The 8,626-nt window shown below is 39.0% G+C and overlaps 1 pseudogene; it reads right to left on the reverse strand.

Annotated features, from left to right (window-relative positions):
- Positions 1-1,651: 1,651 nt before the first annotated feature.
- LOC148165081 (nuclear receptor coactivator 5-like) lies at positions 1,652-8,338 on the reverse strand (annotated as a pseudogene).
- Between the last annotated feature and the right edge of the window lie 288 nt (positions 8,339-8,626).

Genomic DNA, 8,626 nt, shown 5'->3' on the forward strand with positions numbered 1-8,626 from the left:
ATTTTAGGAAAGATATTTAGCCTCTCTGAAACTACTTTCTCATCACAAAATGGAAATACTACTACCCACCCAGAGGGATGTTTGTGTGATTAAATGACTACCAATCTTTTCCCTCTCCATTTTCCTAGAGAAGTCTGGAGAGGGAATAATCAGATCATATAAGTGCAACCAATACACAGGTTGATCTTTCCCTCTGTAGTTTTCAACATTTGGCTTAAATTCTCTAACACAAAACAAGTTGACTGGCTTTTAGTAATTATACTATAGAGAGTGGGACTTCATTGCACACATGGCTGAAATCAGAAGGCAATCTGTAATTCAGAGAAGTCATGAAGTGCTTGCCTGGCATTTTGATTTTTCCATAGATGAAAAGTCATGATGTTTTCCAATATATTTGGAGGCATTTATGAAATTCAAAATAGTGTGAGTAGCAACTCTGAGCACTGTCAAAACTGTGCATTGTCAGTGGGGTGGATAATTTATGTTATTACTACTTAAATTGTTGCCTACTAAACACGGAGTGTGCTACAAACCAAGTTATCTAAAATATGTAGGATAAGAATAAATGTTTCCATCAAGAGCATTAATTTTCAGTCAGATTCTGTTTATCTGCATTGAAGTCCCAGGTGGGAATTTCTAAAAGTCCATAATGTCTTGGAATTTATTTCTCCTTCAAAATTAAAAAAAAAAAGCACTTTAGTTGTAAGAGTTTTCCAAATAGGTTTGTGTACTTGAGTTTTAATTTTTTTTTTTGCTGTTCTCATTTGATATCAGCTATGACAAGCTGCCTGTGGGTCTAATGACTTATGCTGTGAGTAGTACTGAGGGCTTTATCTGCCCTCCATTCACACAAACCCTATGTTGACTCAAGAAAAGAAAGGGGAATTCCCTCAAGTTAGCCTCCTTTACACTTGTCAGCAAACATCCATCCAGAGCCAAGTGTATTAGTGTTCAGTTAGCCTCACCGTGTAGATCCTGGCACACATGCAGCTGAGGACAAACCAGGTCGGTTCCAAAAGGGACACATAGTACAGTTATGAAATAACCCAGAGCTGAGAACTGTTGGGTGTGGGAAGGGTGTTGAGAATGAAATGATGCTCCCAATTTCCTGGAACAATAAATGCTGTTTTCTCTTTTTCAAAAGGCAGTTTTAAAACATGTTTAGGGTCCCGCAATTCACCTTCTGAAATGCTGGTGCCATACTCCATTCATTTACTATGTTGTGGCAGAGATTTTTACACTCTCCAGCAGGTAAACATGGAAACCCCATCCTGTGCCTGAGGAAGGGAACTGAATGCTCTCTTGTGTGGCAGTTTCACACAGACAGGTACAGGCACAGAAGCTTTCAGGTCTTTAGCTCATATAACCCTGATGCAAATGCTGGTCACATCACTCTCCCCAATTTATTTTCACTTCTTGATTCTGTTTCTTTTTCCTAGTCACATAGTCATCTACTTTCAACAAAAAGTATATGATCTTTCATTTATGTTTACTGGCCATAGAAACAGCAAGGCTGAAGGCAGTTGGAAAGGATTGAATTTGATGGGAATCCCCTTTAACTGACAGAAGAACTGCCCAAATGTAAGGGCAGGGCTCCTCGGTGGCCATGTTTGTGCTATATCCAGTCTTGCCTTGTGTCTGTGTTTCCATGTCACTGGGAGGAATGCTGAAAAACAGAGAGCAATGAGTACTCAGTGTTCCAACATCTGCTCTGGGGACCATACTCGGAAAGAAGAGTTCAAAAGTTCTAATAGCTGATAATAGCAGCTATCATTTATGGAGTGTGCTGTATGTACTAAATACTGTGCATCAGTTTTGCATGTATTATATCATTTCTTTCTGCAACTGTCCTGTGAGCTGCTGTTCTATTTTAGAAGTGGGTTGGGAAAGCTGTGAGGATTAAATGTTAGTCTCATCTCACCTAAGATACTAAGGTATCTAAAAAAAAATACCTTGGCAGAAACATCCTAAATAATGTTTGATTAAATATCTGGATATGGTGGCCTAGCCAAATTAACACATAAAATCAGCCATCACCATGTTCTGCACTATCCCTCTGGTTTCCCAGCACAAGTAAGCTGCAGGTACTCACAGTGATCACAGGCTTGATGACACACTGCTTTGTCTCCCTCCTCTCCTCTCTCACTTCTCCAGGCCCCTGTCTAGTGCCTCCTGGGCTCACTTCCCAGATAAAATGTATAATGTGGCTAACTCCACATTTCCTAAAGAGGAATGTGATTGGCTGTACTGAAGCTATCAAATCAGGCCACTTGATCATTGACTAGTGTATAGTTGGACTTCCCTTGGGTCAGACACTTTACTCAATGTCCAGATAACCAAGGCCAGAGAGGTGCAGTCAGATGGAACAGACATGGCAAATACTCAATTGCCCCTCAACAGGTTATGCTGGGAGTCTTCCCATCAATAGGAGGAGGGGCAGAAAGACCCAAAATCCAATGTGGACACAAATCATTGTATAAATACTTGGCAGACTCCCTAAAGAAAGACTAGATAGGCTAGGATTCATTTTCATGGTCACATTTAAACTTTGGGCTAGGTGTAATAAAAAATAATTAACTTGTTTTAATCTAAAGTGCTTTCTTGCATTTTCTCTTTTTGAAGGGATGCCAACTTGATATGAAAAGTATTTAAAGTTGATACAGCCTTCAGCATCTAGGAGTGATTAAATCACTTTTGCAAAGTCACAGAAATTAAATCAGAGACAGAGTCAGGACTAAGCCTACAGACATCTGAATTCACATTTCAAAGCAGAAATCAAAATATACCAAACTGGGGTGCCTGGGTGGCTCAGTCGTTAAGCGTCTGCCTTCGGCTCAGGTCATGATCGCAGGGTCCTGGGATCGAGCCCCATATCAGGCTCCCTGCTCCATGGGAAGCCTGCTTCTCCCTCTCCCACTCCCTCTGCTTGTGTTTCCCTCTCTCGCTATGTCTCTCTCTGTCAAATAAATAAGTAAAATCTTTAAAAATATATATATATACCAAACATAGTTATTTCACAATAGATATGTGTATCAAGTCATCACATTGTACACTTTATCTTTTTGCATGTCCATAAAAATTATTTTTAATTTATTTTTTGTTGGGGTATAATTGAAATACAACATTATGTTTGTTTCACGTGTATAACATAATAATTCAGTATTTGTATACACTGTGAAATGATCGCCACAATAAGTCTACATGATTCATTTACATAAACTATAAGAACAGACAAAACTAAGGTAAAAGAAGTCAGAAAGGGCTGGGGAGAGATAGGGGGGTGCCAGGGATGTTCTGAAGTGATGGAAATATATATACCTTGCTTTGGGTGCTGGTTATCTGGCCCTGTACAATTTTTAAAACCCAGTAAACTGAACACTTAAGATGTTATACTTTAACTAAAAGAAGGGAAGATCCAATATAATAATTGAATCAGTCAAGAAACATCAATGGACACTGAAACAATTAGGAAAAAGTTGCTGGGGAATAGGATATTTGCTTGATGCCAAAGTATCATGCCTCAAGGGAAAAACCTACCTGTTCCATGGCAGTCACCACCTCACCTAAGGGACCAGGCATAGCAGCATTCCCAGCAGGACAACTGTTGCGTGCCTTGTGATACAATGCAATAAGAATTAGCACCACCTATGAAATATCTTTGCCAAAATGTAGGACTTGAATCTAATCAAGCCTCTAGAACAAATTTCCAGGATACAGAAAATACAGGAAATAGAACAGTTAAGTGACATGAAGAAATAATCAGACAAATCCAGAATGTAGGATATTCTACAAGTGGCTTAGATTCGAAATCAGTATCCCTAGGGGAAGAAAGAGGTAGGAAGACTGTTCTAGATTAGAAGAAACTAAGCACCCATAAAAACCAAATGTGGGAGCCTAGCTGGCTCAAGCAATAGAGCATGTAACTATTGATCTTGGGGTTGTGAGTTCAAGCCCTATGCTGGATGTAGAGCCTACTTAATAAAAAAAAAAAATAGGGAGATTATTTTTTTAAAAATGCAATGCACAAACTTTAATTAAATCCTGTTTTTTAAAAAAGGCTATGAAAGCTCTTTGGGGAACAAATGGGAAAATTCAAATCAGGGAACCAGATATTAGATATTATAGAATTATTAATTTTTAAGGTGTGATAACAGATCATAATTATATAGGAGAATGTTCCCATTCTTAGGAGATCAATGCTAAAGGCTAAAGTATTTAAAGGTGGGATGTCATGAGCTCTGCAACTTACTTTCTTGGTTGAGGAAAATATTTTATTTAAACAGATATATGGTACAACTTAAAAAACGACAGAATGTTAACAATTGTTGATGCAGAATATATGGGTGTTCATTGTACTCATTCAAATCTTCTATATATTTAAAATGTTTCATAATAAAAACACTGGAATATAATATAGTTAAAAGGAGTCTAAATGCAATATGGTACCCAGAATAGTTCCTGAAACAGAAAAATGACATTAGCAGAAAACCTGGTAAAATACGAATTAAGTCTATGATATAGTTAATATTATTGTACTAATGCTAATTTCCTATCGTTATATAAGATCTTAACATTAGGGAAAGCTGCATAAAGGGAATTCCTTGTTCTATCTTTGGGAATTTTCTGTAAATCTAAAATTATTTCAAAATAAAAAGTCTTAAAAAGTGGCAACCAGTAATGTAAAAGGTAGAAATTTTTATTGTATTTTAATATGTATATAATCAAACAACTTCAAGATCCAGTATCTACACAATGATCTTCCACAAATCTCTGGTTTGGCACAAAGAGACTCCAATCATGAGAAACATTTCCACAGGACCATGTATCAGACAGAAGGGAAGCACATTGGTACCCACTGCCTGGACATTACTGCTACAGGTCAGACAGTAGCCTTAATCCTTGAGGGTGAAACCGCCATCTGGGCAGCAGCCAGCCACCTTGTTCTCCTGGCTCAATGGAGATTTCCTTAGTTCAGCAAACATATGGGTTGAGCTGTCTGCTGTGCAGCACTGACTGAAGAACTGGCAGTGGGTGCTAAAAGGCCTGGTTTCTCACCAAGTAGTGGATGCTTGGCATGTTTGGGATGGGGGCATCCCAAAGAAACAGCTCTCTTGGAGAGGGCTGCTGGAAGCAGGGGAGAAGGAAACAGACCTTTGGGTTGATCAATCCTGTTGTGGAAGGAGAGCCCCTCCTGGTCTGTCCCCTAACAATGGGGATTTGGCAGGAATGGTTGTTGTTGAAGGCCTGAGAAGAACCACTTTCCAGGGGTTGGAAGAAGTGGAGGTGGCTTGCCCACAATGGGGGTACTTCTGCCTTAAAATGAGTTGTGATCTGCTTTGGATTTCCCTGATGCCGAGCGATGTTGAGCACTTTTTCATGTGTCTGTTGGCCATTTGGATGTCTTCTTTGGAAAAATGTCTGTTCATGTCTTCTGCCCATTTCTTGATTGGATTATTTGTTCTTTGGGTGTTGAGTTTGAGAAGTTCTTTATAGATTTTGGATACTAGCGCTTTATCTGATATGCCATTTGCAAATATTTTCTCCCATTCTGTTGGTTGTCTTTTGGTTTTGTGGACTGTTTCTTTTGCTGTGCAAAACCTTTTTATCTCGATGAAATCCCAATAGTTCATTTTTGCCCTTGCTTCCTTGCCTTTGGCGATGTTTCGAGTGGTGGGGGGTGGGAGGGATGGGGTGGCTGGGTGATAGACATTGGGTAGGGTATGTGCTATGGTGAGCACTGTGAATTGCGCAAGACTGTTGAATCACAGATCTGTACCTCTGAAACAAATAATGCAATATATGTTAAGAAAAAAAAGAAGCAGAAGATAGCAGGAGGGGAAGAATGAAGGGGAGTAAGTCAGAGGGGGAGACGAACCATGAGAGACGAGGGACTCTGAAAAACAAACTAAGGGTTCTAGAGGGGAGGGGGGTGGGGGGATGGGTTAGCCTGGTGATGGGTATTAAAGAGGGCACATTCTGCATGGAGCACTGGGAGTTATGCACAAACAAGGAATCATGGAACACTACATCAAAAGCTAATGATGTAATTAATGTATGGTGATTAACATAACAATAAAAAATTTTTAAAAATGAGTTGTGATCACTGTTAGACAAAGACTCCAGTGTCTCAAAGCCTTCTAGTTGCCCTTTCTTGGTCTTCAGGTAGTCAATGAACAGGTTCGATTCATTTCTGTACAAATGCTTTCTCTCAGTCAACAGAAAGAGAAGGTGCTGGATTCCAGAAGGGACAGAATAACTGGTAAGGCACTCTTAAGCCTAGAAGTTGTCCACCAGATCTCCAGCACACAGAGAAATTCAGCACATTTCCACTGCTCCCATTTAGTGAAAAATCTGTATTCTTTAGCCACCAGTGCCAAAGCATCTTCTAGGGGTATATAAGATGTATTTTGAGAAACCCATGAAACATGGGTCTATCCTTAGACTGTTTGACAAGAATGCAATACATCAAAAACTAATGATGTACTATATGTTGGCTAATTGAACATAATAAAAAATAATAAAAATTTTAAAAATACAAAAAAGGGAGAATACACTGAAATCTGAAGAAAATTATTACATGTGGAGATCAAAATGGCATCAGGTGTGGGATAATAACCAGGAATTTTACTTATTTTGCTGTTTATCATTCAGTGTGTTTCTACATATATGGGCATACCTCGGAGATATTGTGCGATGGTTCCTGATCACCTCAATAAAGCAAATATCACAATAAGCAAGTCAAATAAAAAAAAGAATGCAAATGGGGGACCCATCATTTTTAATTTCCTGGAGTGCTCATGTGAGAACCAACTTGGCAGAGAGGTGAGTCATTTCCACCACAAGGCTGAGATCCTGCCACTGATGACCTATGACTGCTGTCTATTCCCTGCATTCTTTGTTGATAGAAACAGTAACACTGTCTGAAGGCCTCTCTTGATCACCTTCTTTCTGGACCACTTGACAAAAGTGCTGGAAAAGCCCTTCTTTCTGAGTGTCCCTGCTGCTGGCATCACCTAACTGAATGGACTGGTATCACTCATGGTTCTCTCCACTCACTTTTGAATGATCAGCCACATTCTGCCAAAATTCTTTAATGTTTAGCATGTCTTCAGTCTCATTTAAGTTGCTCTCTTTGGGAGAATAAGAAGTTGGAAGAAAAGATTTATATGGCTTACTGCCAAAACCTTGAGGAGAAGGCATAGTGTTCTCTCCTGAGCATGAAGCTGGCTCTGCGGGATGCTCCTGCTGCTGCCTTTTGCCATTGATGATCATTCTCTTCCTTTTAGCTACTGAAGATCTTCCATATTGTCTTCTGAGAATCCTGGCCAATGAAGATATCTTAAGTCCTGAATATCAATGTTGCAAACACCTCTGAGCAGGAGGTTCCAGAGGTCCTACAGGAGGGCAGTGTTTCTTAGTTGAGAATCTAAAATTGACAGTAAGGGCATCTCAGTTGGATTTTGTCTTAGAATATTCAGAAATATTGAATGTCAGTGCCTGAGATCACATAGCTGGTAAGTGGCACAGTACTGATCAACTGCAAAAACTTTGTCCATGGAAGAGAGACAAAACCCATGTGTAAAGCTCAGCCTGCTGAGGACTCCCCAAAAGTACTACTCACACTGTAAGCTTTAAACTTATATATGTTGTATATCAATAATGTCACAATAAAGCTGGAAAAATAAATAAAAAACAATGCAGTGAAAAAAAAAAGAAAAAATATATACATATACCACATGCACACATAAATAGATAAATCTTGGCCAAGTACAGCTCCAATCCAACTTGGAAAGTCTTCATTGGCTTTGTTCCTCCAGTGATTACATTGCAGCTCTTGTTTTTAAACATTTTGCAAGTAATTGTGAGGACGTCTATATTTCAAGTAATGTGAAACAAAAGATAGGAAGTATACTGTAGCTTTTCTAACGATAATAAAGATAATTCATTGTATTTCACCAGCATTAAATACATAATTAAAATGGTTTTCTTTCTGCTTAATGCACACCCTGTGCATTGGAGGTCCATTCTGACTTAACATGTTTCCCCAGGGTTCTCAAGTCAGAGAATTTCCCAAGTGACTGCAGCCATCTGGTGCTCTGTGAGGGCAGACCTGGGTTCATCTCATTCTCTGTTGGGTCACCAATGCCCATCAACATTTGATGAATGAATTAGCAAAATGCCCACTCATGTGCCAGGCTCTATGAAAGATGAAGAGGAACCCACCACAACCAACAATAAGAAAACTCACAGAGAAATTAGTCATTCTGTCATTATCATGGATTTGCCAGTTTCTCTCTGTAGTTCTACCCTTTAGCTATCACTTACCTACCATCCCCATGTTCCCTGCTACAAGCAACCTCTAGACCACTTTATGTATCTATAGATTTGGTTATTCTGAGCATTTCATATAAATGGAATCATGTAAAATGTGGTCTTTTGTGACTGCCTTCTTTCATGTATCATGTTTGTATGATTCAGCCATACAAAGCACATATAAGCACTTTATTCCTTGCTATGGATTAATAATATTCCAATGAATAGATATACCATATTTTGTTTATACATTCATCTGTCAGTGGACATTAGGATTATTTCCACCTTTTGGCTACTATGAGTAATGCTGCCA

This window comes from Eumetopias jubatus, unplaced genomic scaffold (genome assembly GCF_037043125.1).
Source record: "Eumetopias jubatus isolate StellerSeaLion01/CBP00866 unplaced genomic scaffold, mEumJub1_p1.0 scaffold_1, whole genome shotgun sequence".
Classification (NCBI taxonomy): Eukaryota; Metazoa; Chordata; class Mammalia; order Carnivora; family Otariidae; genus Eumetopias; species Eumetopias jubatus.